General features: G+C 37.7%; 1 long non-coding RNA gene across 3 annotated transcripts in view; it reads left to right on the plus strand.

The window, feature by feature from the left end:
* LOC139078792 (uncharacterized) overlaps positions 1-15,411 on the plus strand; it is a 94,789-nt gene that overhangs the window by 49,816 nt on the left and 29,562 nt on the right. For 2 of the 3 annotated variants that reach the window (XR_011531905.1, XR_011531906.1), the window contains one exon: positions 2,241-2,497. This is a non-coding gene — a long non-coding RNA (uncharacterized lncRNA). Of the gene's footprint in view, positions 1-2,240; positions 2,502-15,411 lie in introns of all 3 variants that reach the window. The other variant, XR_011531907.1, reaches the window with a different exon arrangement.

A 15,411-nucleotide genomic window follows, 5' to 3' on the forward strand; every position in this document is an offset into this window, starting at 1 on the left:
CTAGTAATCAAAATTGAAATGTCACTCATCTGTATCCTCTACCTGGCTGAAAGGCCAGTTTATCTCACTTCTCCTAATTAAATAAAAATTCAGTGAGCTCCTAGTGAGAGGATTTCTTTTCTTCTTCTTTTTTTTTTTTTTGAGGAAGATTGGCCGTGAGTTAACATCCACCACCAATTCTCTTTTTGCTGAGGAAGACTGTCCCTGAGCTAACATCCTGAGTACCCATATTCCTCTATTTTATATTTGGGACACCTGCCACAGCATGGCTTGACAAGTGGTATGTAGGTCTGTGCCCGGGATCTGAACTGGTGAACCCTGGGCCCCAAAAGCAGAGCACGTGAACCCAACTGCTAGGCCACCAGGTTGGCCCCCTCCTAGTGAGAGTTTTTGAAACTCTGGTTTTGAGCAAAGAAGGCATCAAGAGATGCCACAACATTCCACATAAAAACACTGTCGTGAATGTTCTGGACACTGAGTATTCAGGTGGAGCAAAATCAGGCACTTGACTAGAATCCTGAGACAATTCCAGTTATGGAATCCAATGTTTTTGGCTCTGACAATGAGTGACACCACTAGAATATTCTCTGATATAGTGCTAGAGAATGTTTCCTCAAGATCCAAGGGAAAAGTCACATAATAAAAGAAAACCGAACGTGACCTCCCATTTGGGAATCTGATATGAAGGTGGCAGCACTTGAGCTTGTGAGAAGAGCTAGACTGATGCCAACAAAGACAAGGATCAGGTGCTAAAGGAGCAATACCAGCAAAGCACCAGTTACTGACCAGACAATAGAATGGCCAGTAACACACCCAGAGAAAGTTTAAAATGGCCAAGGAGAAGACATCAGATACCAAGAAGTCTAACAGGAGAGGAAGAAGCCTTGAGGATTTGGGATTCCATTGGCTTTTCATGATGTGGATTGGAGTCAAAGATATTTTAATTACATGCACTTCTTTAGAGAAATTGTACATATTATTATATTTACTTATCTTGCTCCATTAGATTAAAACACTGGGAAGGTACCACTGAGTTTGAAGAATTATCTGAAATACTAAGTAAGTATGTTTTGTCAAATCAAGAGGCCCTCACTCCCTCAAAAATTTGAGCATGGTGACACTAACATATGGAGCATCTTCCCTGGAGAAGAGGTTCTGTTTCTGGCCATCACTTCTCATTTCCTAGTTGCAAACCATTAAGTGAATTAAAACTTTGAACAAGTCACCCCAAGAAGCAGAAGCTTTGCAAACTGTTTCTACCTCCTGTCTGAGCAGTAAAAGCTGCCCAGAGGAGCACTGTCACCATTGAGATGCTCCTTCGTCAGACAGGCCAAGCAAACCAAGAACCTGTGCATGGTTTTAACTCCGTCCCTCTTGGGCTCCAGGAAAGTGAAAATCAGCTTACATCTTGTCAAAGAAACCAGGGGCCACGCCTTTGTTCTCTGTAGGTTCCCAGATATCCTCGGGGTAAAATAACGCTCTGTTAAGGGAGAAAGTTAAAGAATCTTAAATAAGTTTCCTATTGTGTGTTTTTAAGTTTCAAGCCTTTCAAACTTTTCTGAGCTCTGGTACCTAGAAAAAGTTGAGTTTTCCATAGACAAGTACTCATTTTCCTGAAGACGAGGTGCCAGGTCCTCTCCCTTGAAGAGAAGTTCAAGGAAAAATGCATCGTCATTCGTGATCCAGACCCACTCTGCTGCCAGGGATCATCCTAGGTTATGCTCCCCATTCCGGGTCACACTGGGGTGAAATAGCACTTGGCAGCCCCGGCGCCCGAGTCTGGATGGTAACATAGAGATAGTTGTCTAAGCATTTAAGTATCTATCCATCAGGGACCTAAATACATGGGAAACAGAACCCATTCAGAGAATGCCATTTAGAGAAGCAGTGATTTTTTGTTTGTTTTCAAATTCAATGTATATATCCTAAATTCCTGTCAGTCATTTGGCTAGATTTTTATTTATAATGTGCTTTAGTGTTCGAATTATGTAATTTGCATATATAAATTATATCTGAAATGAGAATAATATTTGAACTGTGTAGGTTTATTGGGTAGAGATTCCCAATTCAGAACTACATCCTTTATATAAAAATGTCTGTGATCACTAATTCTTTGTCAGATATCAAACTTATGCATAAAACATATTGCGTAGGCATAATTTGTAGCATGTTCAAATAGCCTTTAAGATAATTTTCTCTCTTTTCTTTTTCTACTCTCATCTTTTTTTTTTTTTTTCCAGATAAACTGGGCATCCAATTTGTTTTCCATGAAATTACTCCCCAGACTCTTTAAATGTATTCCTCTCAGCGCTGTTCTCTTGGAGCATTCATTTATTTCTGAAAGCAGTATTCATCTGATTGGTCTCTGCAATCATTGTTTCAGCCGAGCGTATTCCCAAGGACAAATCTAAGAGCACTAATGTAGCTTTATCTGATTGAAGTGGCCTACTCTGTTGTTGCCATTCATGGAGCTCTCCGTCCAGCTCTAGTGTTCTCAGTAAGTACCTCCAAGTTTTTATTCTGCTTTCACAAGAGCACTGCACTCTTTGCTCTCAGAATGTTACGGAAGGTGCTTCTCCAAGGAGGGAGAACAGGGGATCCCAGAAAGAAAGGAAATGGTTACAGCTGGAGGAGAGGAAAAAGCTTTGCCAGTTTTCCGGTCTTGGTGAAATGATTATTTCACAGAAGTGACTGTGAATCTTGCTGTTTACAAAGCTGAAACAAACATTCAATCAGGGCTGTGTGGAGTTACGTTGACGTGGTCAACATATCTTTGTTTGTGTCTGAGTGTGGTGGGGGTGTGCGTTTGTATGTGTGGCATGTATGTGTAAACGTGTGACTTTTATTTCAAAATCAAGTGATTCCAAGTTAAAAGTCATTTGATTGTGTAGAACAGTACATCTTATTAGAAATAAGACTTGCTAAATCAGTGTTTGCTAAGAAGTGTTTCTTTTCAAATCTGAGAAATGTAATCTTGACTATAATTTTCAAGCAGCCTCATCCTGTTCACATTGCCTTTCTTAACAGTAGCTGAAGAGGTTTTTTTCTACTCAAGATTTTATAACAGCAAAAAAGATTAGCTGAGAAGGATGGAGCCCACTCTATGAAATGAACTCCAGCGCTTAGTCAACATTTAACTTAACATCAAGCAACAACTAGAATTTACACAGAGAGGATTTTATTGTGATCCCTAAAAAATAAGAGACCCTCTTAGGCACCTGAGGTTAAGGGATGAGTGTGTGTCTTTTTTCCATAAAACTTCTCTTTTGGCTGTGTTTATTGGAACTTGTTTTCAATTCCTTGCGTTCCCAGATATAGAACCATGAATGAAAGAAAAGAGTACAGTGGTAAAAAATATGATATTTGGAATCAACTACTTGCTCTGTCCCTTCCTGCATGTTAGAATTGACAAGGTACTTGACTTCTCTGACCTTTGTAAAACAGGAATCGGAACATGCCAGTTATTCAGAACTGACAACGATATTGTTCGGCCATCAGGGTATTTCTCTCAAGGAACACAGATAGTCTTACTGGACAGTAGGTCTCAAACACTGGAGAAGACACTGCGATGCTGGAACAGAAGATATTTGTTTCTCTGCAGCACATGATCGCAAACTTCTGAACTGATGCAAACCCATTTGGGTCTGCACGACTCAGAGGTTGTTTCTGCAGAAAAAGCTGAAAATTTTGATAAGGACGAGTGTTTGTTGCTCCCTCATAACTTCGTTACCAGTTGTAATGAGAGTAAGTCTTAGCCCAAATTTTATATTCACACAGATATACACTAATTAAACATGTGTTAACAGGCAGATATAAAAGAGTTAATACAATGTTATCGATGTTTGATAAAGACAAGTTCACGGCCCTTTAAAAAAATAACAGTACTTTACATGAACGATTCACTAGAAACAGACACGACATATGTCGGAGGCATATTTTGTTACTTTTATAAATCATCATCAGGCAATAAGAAATTCTGTCACCCAAAGACCGGACAAGTCCACTCAGCAATCTAGTCTTAGGTGCCAACCTGTTATGGGCCAAATGTCTAGGTCTTCCTCAAAATTCATATGTTGAAGCCTTAACCCTCACTGTGGTGATATTTGAAAGTGAGGCCTTTGGGAAGTAATTAGGGTTAGATTAGGTCATGAGAGTGGGGCCTTCATGAGGTTAGTGTCCCTATAAGAAGAGGAATACAGAGAGATCTCTTTCTCTCCATGAGGCGCACTCCATGACAAGCACTGAGGAAAGGCCATGTGAGGACACAGCAAGAAGGCAGCTGTCTACAAGCCAGAAAGCGAGCCCAGAACTGAATCCATTGACACCTTGATCTTGGACTTCCCAGTTCCAGAAGCTGTGAGAAATGTCTGTTGTTTAATCCACTCGGCCCATGGTTTTCTTGTGTCATGCTAAGTCACATCCCAATGGGTATAAGCAACAGATCTCACACATTCTAATTCCCCATTTTATGGAAGAGTTGTATGTTTCCAAAATACTTTAACCAATTCACATGTCTTGAGTTCTACTAATTTCACAATGAGAATCCATTTCTAACACCTGTTATGCTTATTTACAAGCCGCTAAATTCACCAATGAAAATCCATTTCTGACATTAATTATGCTAATTAGCCATTTATCTGATGTTTCATTAAATATAAAGATAGATGAAGCTCATGTTGTAGAGACCTCTGAAGTGTGGCTTTTCTGCTGTAACACTGGCTGACCACCCATGGAGTGTGGGTTTTTAATTGGAAAAAATAACAGTCTGACAGTCCTAAAGTGAAGTGAAAACCACTAATGCATACATTCATATCCCACTGTACGCTCAAGAATTTTTAAGGTACGTTACCGACATGACAACAGGCATCTCATCTTTTCTTTGTCCCTCTCTGTCTCTATCTCTCTCTGACCTATGCTCTCTATTCCTCTTTTCTACTGAAGGTAGTCTGCGGAATTTCATCAACACTCTAGTTTTTTGGCAGGCTATTCCTCCTTGAATCCACGTCACCAACTTATCCCCCTCCCTATCCCACACAACCTTTGCAGAAGCCATGACATCCTGTTACATCCCTTCCCCAAGCATAGCCCTTTGGATTCAGCCCCCTGAGGTTTTTATAGTTTAACAATTCCGTAGTTACTATATGTGGCCTGTAATGACATGGCATTGGCACATATGGCTTTTTCTTTTAGGATAATAAAGGTAAAGGTATGGGGGAGAAGAATTCAAGTAGAACCTTCTAGATTGAGGAATATGGTACAGCTTTCTACCACACATAGGCTACACATGGACTACACATATGCCGTATTATCATTCTTTCAATTTCCTAAGTCTTCTTTACTTTGTTCCCTACGCATTGGATGTGTACTCCTTTCACCCATTTGCAGAAACTCTAAACTCTGAAACAGAACAGCCAAAAAAATCAACCTGGGGTTGGGATTGTGCTTGTGGAGAGAGCTAAAATTTCAAAAACCCAGGTGTAATATAATCTAAACACACATACTGTGCCTGTTCTGTAGTTTCACATGAAATGTAAATTTGGAACAGTTAGTAATGTGTGCAAATGGATTATGTATCTTTGCTGTTGCCAACATGAAATGTGTAGGTCTTTTAATTTGTGTCAGTGAGTAGAGGTTTAAGGAAATACGTACGGGTGATATGTGCTTACTTCAGTCTCCCTTCACCCTCCACACTTTGGCAAGACTCATAGATCTTGGCCGGAGAATTAGTCCTTTCTTGGCTTTTGTTTCTCTTTTCCTCACCTTACAATTTATGTAGAAAATGTTTCCTTTTAAGTTGATTCTTACACCTTAATTCAGTGGTCCATTCTAGTTTATTTATTCCAGATGTTTCTTATGCACAGTATAAAATATATAATGTATGACATATTTATGGGTATCTATGCTTTTTCACTGGCACTTTTATTGGGTTTCTTGGCATCCTAAATTTTTTTAGGTGGTGAGATTTCATGCAACACAATAACAGTGTTTCACATTATCTGGTATCACTTTCATTTCAATTATTTTACAAATAGCACATTCATTCATTTTGTGTGGCTAGAGAGGAGAAAATTTCAGAGCCTATTTCTTAAGTGGAATTTAGAAAAAGAAGATTTTCTTATGACCTGGAAAGCCTGATTGATTCTTTTAAACTGCTATGTTATGTGTGCATTGAAAGAAACGTGAAAAATTAATCAGAACAGAAGTCTGTTGTTTTAGGTGTTGGAAGTATATTAGATAAAGCTAAATTATATAATACATATTTGTTTAGAGAGGTTTTAAACATATAATCACATGGGTAAATATGCTTGGAAATATACTGAATGTTATACTTGCATAATAGATATTACAAATTACTGGATTTGCAAGAATTTGTCTCAGTCAGAAAGTTTATACAAAAATATAGGTGACATAAATAAGAGAATGTTGCAATGTTCATATTCTTGTGATCACAATAGTGAGGTGATCCCAGAAGTTGGTTGGAGTTTGACTAAATTGGAGACTTACAGCATAAATGAAAATATAATAAAGTCTTAAAAAAATTCTAGAATTGAGGCGGGCCCTATGGTCAAGTGGTTAAGTTTGCACGCTCCGCTTCAGCGGCCCAGGGTTTCCCTGGTTCGGATCCTGGGCACAGACATGGCACCACACATCAGGCCGTGTTGAAGCAGCATCACACATACCACAACTAGAAGGACCCAAAACTAAAAAGTATACAACTATGTACTGGGGGGGGGGGTTTCGGGAGCAAAAAAAATAATTCTAGAATAAAAAAAAATCTTAGCTTGTTTAGCAAGTTTTTCCTGAATATATTCGATCACAGAACCACATTAAGATACTTAGAACTTCCAATTTTAGCTCCATCATGGAAACAGGTTGGGAGTCACCATTCCTGTCTTTACAATAAGAAAAAAGCTAAACAAGATGAAAATCAATCACTTTCCTTGGACCCATCAGAAACTGAGGTTAAAGACAAATCATCACTCTGAAATCAGGAGAGACTGGTGAATACAGAGTTACAACTCAGATCTGCTTATCTGGAGCAGAAGCCACTGGAGTCATAACTGGAAGGAACACTTAAATGGTAATTTTGATGAATTGCTGTAGGCTGAGTGTGAAATGGTGTGAGAATGAGAAACTACTGGTCAGTGGAGCCCCCATACTTTCATGGGTGTTACCTCTGGGAACCTCACCAGCCTCTCATAGGGAATAGTTGAGAAAGATCCCTTCATGGCTCTGTCGAGGGCAGAGGAAAAGTAATCATTATGAAATATACCCAGAGATTTTTCTATAACAAAGGCCTACTCTCCAGCAAAAAGATTTTACCAAAGATTTATCCCATTCAGGGAAAGACATTTCTCCCACTGCAGCCCCCTGTAGCCTTTCTTTCTTACCTAAGTGGGGGTGTGGAGAAGAGAAAGCTAAGAAATACTTGTGAAGATCACAGGCCAGGAACACAGGCCAACTAGAAACCTGAGATTTAATTATAATATTGTAGCATTCTTCCTTTCCCTACACTTTACTATAACACCAACAGTTCTCCTGCATAATGGGAGTGGATTACAGCTGAAATAACTATGATCCAGACTTTCTCTTAGGGGGACAATTTAGGGAAGCCCAAAGTCAATAGGGGAGACAAAAATAAGGACGGTAGAGGAGTTTGAAGCATCTGGCAGCAACAGAAAACATTAAACACAGCTCAACTCCTAGCCGTACTAACATAAAATGTCACACTAAAGGATTATTTACCTCAATTCTTATTACCTGATGTATTGTGTCCAGTTTTCCATTAAAGAAAAATTACAAGGCATACACAAAGGCAAGAAGAAGTGCAGTCTGAAGAGGAAGCATTAAAAAGTCTCAGATATTTCACAGATGTTGAAATTATCAGTTAGGAAATTTAAAATAACTGTAATTAGTAGGTTAAGGAATCTAATGAAGAATATAAGCAACACTCAAGAAGAGATGGGTAGTGTAAGCAGAGAGAATAGGGATTCTAGGAAAGAATCAAAAGTAAATATTAGAAATAAAAAACAGTAACACAAATGATGAATAATTTTGATGGGCTCATCAGTAGATTGGACACAGCTGAGGAATGAATTACTGAGTGTAAAGATAGGTTAATAGGAACTTACCAAACTGAAATGCATAGAAAAAAGTGAAATAGAACAGAACATCCAAGAACTATGGGACAATTTCAAAATGCGTAAAATATTCATAATTAGAGTACCAGCAGGAGAAGAAAGAGGAGAGCAGAAGAAATATTTGAAGTAATAATGGCTGAGAACATTCCAAAATTAATGACACCAACCCACAGATCTGGAAATCTGGAGAATACTAAGTAGGATAAATACCAGAATACTACGTCTAGGCATATCACATTCAAACTCAAGGAAACCAGAGACAAAGAGAAAATCCTACAAGAAGTCAGAAGAAAAGAACAAAAACAAAAATGATAACTTTATCTGGGAGGAACAAGGACAAGAATTACAGCAGATTTCTCACCAGAAACCATGCAAGCAAGAAGAAAGTGCTGTGAAATGTTTAAGGTGTTGAAAGAAAGAAAAAGAAACACTAACCTAGAATTCAATATCCATTAAAATGATCCTTCAAAATTGAAGGAGAAATAAAAACTTTCTCAGACAAACAAAAATTGAGAGGATTCATTACCAGCAGACCTGTCCCACAAGAAGCATTCCAAGGAGTTCTTCAGGGAGGAGGAAAATGATATAGGTTAGAAACTCAGAACTACACTTAAAACAAGGAAGAGAATTAGAGAAGAAATACATGAAGGGAAAATAGAATTACATTGAGCCTGGAACATTATATATTGTTAAAAAGTAAGGAGGTGCTCAAAAGAGCCCACAATATGAGGAAATAGCTCAAAGGGACACCAGAATCATCCAAAATAGTTGTCAATAGCCAAAGCTAGAACAATTTGTGCTGAAAAAAAATTGTATTGGTTTACAACCCAAAGTAAAAAATAAATATTTATGAGTCTATGTATATTTATTTTATATATATCACGTATATACATTAAATAGGATAAGATAGAAAAATTTCCCATACAGATAAAATCCAAATAATTTATATAGATACTCTGCCCTAAAGGAGGTGGAACGTTAACTCCCTTCCCCTGAAGTGTGGGCTGTGCATTGTGTCTTCCTTCCAGAGAGTACAATAAACAAAGGAGGTAACAAAGACCGACTTGACAGTGGAGAAACCTGACAAGCACTAATCCAGCCAGTTATCAGTATTAACATCAACAAGTCAATTTTGATAGTACGTGGCCTTGATATGATATAATGAGAATGGCACTTTACCTCTGTGGTTTTCCTCCCACAAACCTATAAGCCCAGTCTAATCATGAGAAAAGCATCAGACAAGCCTCAACTGAGGGAGATTCTACCAAACACCTGACAAGTAATCTTAAAACTGCCAAGTTTATTGAAAACAAAGAAAGTCTGGGGAAACATCACAGTACAGAGGAGCCCGAGGAAATATGATGATTAAATGTACTGTGGTCTCCCAGATGGGATCCCGGAATAGAAAAAGAGAATTAGATAAAAACTAAGGATATCTGAATAAATATTGATTTTAGTTAAGAATAGTGTACCAAATTGTTTAATTAATTGTGGAAAATGTATTAGACTAATGTAAGATGTTAATAATCTGGGAAAATGGATGCAGGGTGTATGGGAAATCTTTGTAATATCATCACAACTTTTCTATAAATCTAAAACTAAAAATTATTTAAGGGGGCAGCCTGGTAGCACAGTGATAAGTTCACACACTCTGCTTTGGTGGCCTCGGGTTCATGGGTTCAGATCCTGGGCACAGACCTGCATACCACACATCAAGCCATGCTGTGGCAGCATCCCACATTCAAAATAGAGGAAGATTGGCACAGATATTAGCTCAGTGACAATCCTCCTCAAGCAAAAAAGAGGAAGATTGGCAACAGATGATAGCTCGGGGCCAATCTTCCTCACCAAAAAAAGAAAAAAATATTTAAAAAAAACCAACAAGTAGGACATCATACCTGAAAAATCTTAGATTATGGCTGAAGACAGATCGAAAGCATTGTCCTTTACAGTACACATTTCTGCTGCTTAAAAAACAAAACAAAACAAAAATCTGCTAAATTTTGCCTTTGTTTCTCAATAGTGTTCCAAATATCCCTACATAGAGTATCTTTACAATGGTAAAGTTAGCAATCACTTAGGCTGGAGTTTCCATGAGTGGAAGTAGCAGTAATTAGTCTGGAATAGCAAAGAGGTTGAAGTTTTAGAATAGACAGGAAATGAGAACTCAAGGCCCCTGAGAATGGATCAATGGTATTGTTTGCTTTAGTCACAGAAAACAAACAAACAAACTTGATAATCCTTGGTTTTCATTTTAGAAATTATTTGTAATCCTTTTCTAAATGGTGATTCTTGAATTTTTCCAGTTACAAACACCTTGGAGAATCCAATAAAAACGTTGAATGCTTTTCTTAAAAAAAAATACACGTAATTTTTCATACTGTTTCAGAAATTTATCAGTACTTCTTGAAGCCCCGTCATGAATCCCAGATTTTTCACTCCTGTTCTAAGGTATTTTACTATGCTATAAAGCTATATAAGACGAAATAATGGGGCTTAGTGAGACTGCTTAGTCTTCAAGGGAATGTCATTCCTAATTTTTGTTTCCATTATTGCACTTCCTAAAATCTAACAAAGTCCCTCTTCGAATTCGCTGGGCATATATGAAATAGCCAAATGGCTTTGTTTTGAGATTGACTATTGAGCCTGTATCATCACATTTGTTCTTGTCTGTTTGAAAGCAGACATGAGGACCAACGCTGTTTTAGTTATTGTTAGACCATTGCACTGTGGGAGACAAATAATTAACTATCAGATAATAACTATGCTTCACTGTGCTTTTCAGTGATTCTACACATAATGAACAAAACGAAAATGGGATGAATTATGCCAGATTATTCCCAGAATAAAGCCCTTTTTCAAGAGCAAATTAAAGACCTTGAAAATGACATTAACTCTTTAGATTATTTGCCTACTATTTAGTATTTCACTAGCTTATTAAGCATAGACAAAGTTACCCCCTTTCTTTGTAATTTTCCTGATGCCATGATGGATCTTTTTGTTTCTAGTTTCTCTGGAAGTATGATGGGTTTCATTGAAATATTCACGAGTCATATAATAATTTCAAGTGCTCTGTTGAATTTTGTTAAAAACCAACATCTTGTCTATCAGGAAAAACAAATTCAAAGAAAAATGTTAAAATGTACTTGAGGGTAAGATAGCAAGACATTTCAGGGTTCATCAGTGAATGATACAACAATTATTTTAAAAAATTAGTGAAATATATAAACCAGAAATATTCTTTGAAAGAGCTTTTTAAACACTTTCTCAAAAATGGCTCTCTGTGTATGTGTATGTGTGTATTTCCTGCAGAATTTGTATTGAATTTTGTATTGTTCTGGGTAATAGATTTAAACTAGAAGAATGTTTTTCCATCAAGTTTATGAAATAACTCAGAGGCTACCAAGTGATGGATCTCATCATTTAGTATAATAAAGAAATAAATAAGAAAATGATGTATTGAGCTAGATTCATTCTTAAATCTGAAAGTCTCTACTATACTAGGGTACTTGCTAATGAATTAAGTGTTCTTTTCTGTCTATAGAGATATGAAAGGCCTCTTCCATTAAATTTGATTTTGAGCAGTGATTCCAACAGTGACACGTCAGCACTCATATTTCCAATCCCATTTGGTCTCAGTGTTTCTGGCTTATGAACTACAGTGCTGTAGGCAGCAGGAAGAGAATGACTCAGACAGCAAAAAGGAGTGGTTACCGCACTCATGGATGTTCAAGAGTTGACTTGATTATTTGCCTTGGCCAAGTCACTTTGGCCTTATCATCTACAAAATGCAGACGTTAACCCTAGATTTCATCAAATGCCCTCCAGAAGATAACAATCACATTTGGAAGCAACTTAAAACACTTGGGAAGGAGGACTATGAATAAAGATTAATTTTTCCCAAAGTAAAGCTTATTTTTGGACAATAAATATGTTTGGCCATATTAGCGACACAGGTTCTTTCAATGGTTTTTACTCGTTTGGCTTAAGAATCACTTGAAGGGGGTAAATAGTCCTGTCAAACACAGAGAGATCATACACCTAGGCACACTCTTATTTTCTGCACTCTATTATGAGGCATTTTTCCTGGAAAGTTGAATTTTTTATCCTAAATAGTAATTATTTTACAATTATTTCGTAAATTTTTTTTTAAAAGCATGTTTCTTTAAATTTCAACGTTATGGTCTTGGTTGGTAGAAATGTTTCACAAGTTATTAGACCATGTTATGGAGTTATTTAAATATGCAGATAGCTCCCAGTTCTTTAACAATTCATATTTCAAAAGTCTGCTTGTAAGCTGTCTTTAGAACCCAGAATAAACTTCCCGTTGAAAGGTGGTCTGCATTAATACAGGAAAAACAATTCTCCCACAAACATATAGAAATTCTGCATGAAACATTGCATGAACAAAACAACAGAAAAATCGGAAATCTCAAAATTGACATCTGTACATTCTAGAAAAGGAAGAGTGATGTCAAAGTTGGAGCAGTGAGAGAAAGCTGAAACAGAACCTCTCCCTGGGGAAATAAAACAGATTTAGTCCTTTAAAACAAGAGACCTGGAGGAGAATCAGCCTCAGTCTGCATAAGGTGGAAAGGTAGACATCAGGCTCTAAGGAAGAGCGAAGCCAATTATACAGAAGACCAGGACTTTCTCTGATGGTTCAGGAGTGAAACATGCTCTTTCTTGCGGAATAGAAAAGAGAAGCATGCAGCCCAATACCCCCTGGCGGGCAGCATGGGATCACAGGAAAAGAAATCTGCCAAGAAAGAAGCCAATACCAAAAAAGTCAGACACAAAAAATAAAGAGCGTGTTCTGCTCACATGTTGAGCCAACAGATCAGGTCAGAGGATATTGCCTTCTTCTCCTCCTCCACTTCCTTCTTGTGATGTCAAGGTTAGAGGACTGAGTTAAAAACACGCCCCAGTCCAGAGCACACGATCATCATCTGCCTAGACAAGAGCCCTCCATTGTATATGAACTTCTCCCTTTCATGCTGATCCCCACTCACTTACCCCTTCCTACTATAAGCTTCCACTCTGAAAATCTTTGCTATGAATCTATTTATGCATGCATCCTTCTATAATGACATGTTTTCTTTGTGTATGTTTTTAATTTACATTAACGGTGTTTTGCTATAAATTGTGTTGATTTCGTCGTTTATACTTAGTACAGTGCCCTCAAGGTCTCTTTACGACACTGTCTGTACATCTAGTTGCATCACACTGCTGCAGAGCTGCAGACATCCCTGCTTCCACCCACATGCTGTGTTTGTGGAACCAGTTGGAGGCAAAATACTATTGTTACTGTAGTGACCTCTTTTGGAACTATGTAAATATTTCTCCTGACACATATCCAAGAGTAGACTCTTAGAGAGCATATACATTGTACATTTAGCTGAATACTGCCAGCTTGGTTTTGTGAATGACTTAACCAGTTTACACTTCCAGCAAAAGTTAATAGACATTCTCCCACATTCTGGCCAACCTTTTGTATTACCTGCTCTAGGAATTGTTGCTATTCTTATGTATATTTACTATCACATTATTATTTTGGATTGCATTTATTTAATTATTGGTTTCAATCACCTCTTCAAATACTTGTTAGACATATTGCTTCCTTTTTACTTTCTTTCTTTCTTTTTTTTTTTTTTTTTGCTGAGGAAGATTTACCCTGAGCTAACATCTGTAACAATCTTCTTCTATTTTGTATGTGGGTCGCCACCCCAGCATGGCTGCTGATGAGAGGTATAGATCTGCACCCAGGAACAGAACCTGGGCCACCAAAGTAGAGCATGCCAAACTTAACCACTAGGCCATGGGGCCAGCCCCTTGGCTTCCTTTTCTTTGATTTATCTATTCAAATTCTTTGCACATTTTTCTACATGCAGACCTTGGAGATATTGCAGCTTCAGCTCCAGACCACTGAACTGAAGCAAATGTCACAATAAAGCAAGTCATATGGATTTTTTGGTTTCCCAGTGCATATAAAAGTTATTTTTACACTATACTGTAATCTATTAAGTGTGCAATAGCATTATGTCTAAAAAAACAACGTTCACACCTTAATTAAAAAATATTTTATTGTTAAGAAATGGTAACCATCATCTAAGCCTTCAGTGAGTAATAATCCTTTTGCTGCTGGAGGGTCTTGCCTCGATTTGATGGCTGCTGAATGGTCAGAGTGGTGGCTGCTGAAAGTTGGGGTGGCCAGGACAATTTCTTAAAATAAGACAACATTGAAGTTTGCCGTGTTGATAGACTCTTCGTTTCTTGAATGACGTTTCTGTAACATGTAATGCTGTTTGATAGCATTTTACCCACAATAGTTATTCTTTCAGAATTGGAGTCAATCCTCTCAAACGCTGCCACTGATTTATCAACAGAGTTTATGAAATATTCTAAATCCTTTCTTGTCATTTCAACAATCTTCACAGCATCGCCACCAGGAGCAAATTTCATCTTAGAAACCACTTTCTTTGCTCATCCATAGGAAGAAACTTCCTCACCTATTAAAGTTTTATCATGAGATTGCAGCAATTCAGTCACATCTTCAGGCTCTACTTCTAATTCTAGTTCTTTTGCTACTTTCACCCCATCTGCAGTTACTTCCTCCGCTGAAGTCTTGAACCCCTCAAAGTCATCCATGAGGGTTAGAATCAACTTCTTCCAAACTCCTATTAATGTTGATATTTTGACCTTTTTCCATGAATCATGAATGTTCTTAATGGCATCTAGATTGCTGAATCCTTTCCAGAAGATTTCAATCGACTTTGCCCATACTCATCAGGTGAATCACCATCTATGGGAGCTATAGCCTTACAAAATGTATGTCTTAAATAATAAGAATTGAACAAAATGGCTCCTTGATCACGGGCTGCAGAATGGATGTTGTGTTAGCAGGCATGAAAACAATGTTAATCTCATACATCTCCATCAAAGCTTTTGGCTCACCAGGTACATTGTCAATGAGCAGTAATATTTTGAGAGGGTTTTCTTTATTTTCAGCAGTAGGTCTCAACAGTGGGCCTAAAATATTCAGTAAACCATGTTGTAAACAGATGTGCTGTCATCCAGGCTTTGTTGTTCCACTTATAGAGCACAGGCAGAGTTGATTTAGCATAATTCTTAAGGGTCCTAGGATTTTCAGAATGGTAAATGAGCAGTGGCTTCAACTTACAGTCACCAGCTGCATTAGCCCCTAACAAGAGAGTCAGCCTGTCCTTTGCAGCTTTGAAGCCAGGCATTGACTTCTCCTCTCTAGCTATGT

This window comes from Equus przewalskii, chromosome 22 (genome assembly GCF_037783145.1).
Source record: "Equus przewalskii isolate Varuska chromosome 22, EquPr2, whole genome shotgun sequence".
Classification (NCBI taxonomy): Eukaryota; Metazoa; Chordata; class Mammalia; order Perissodactyla; family Equidae; genus Equus; species Equus przewalskii.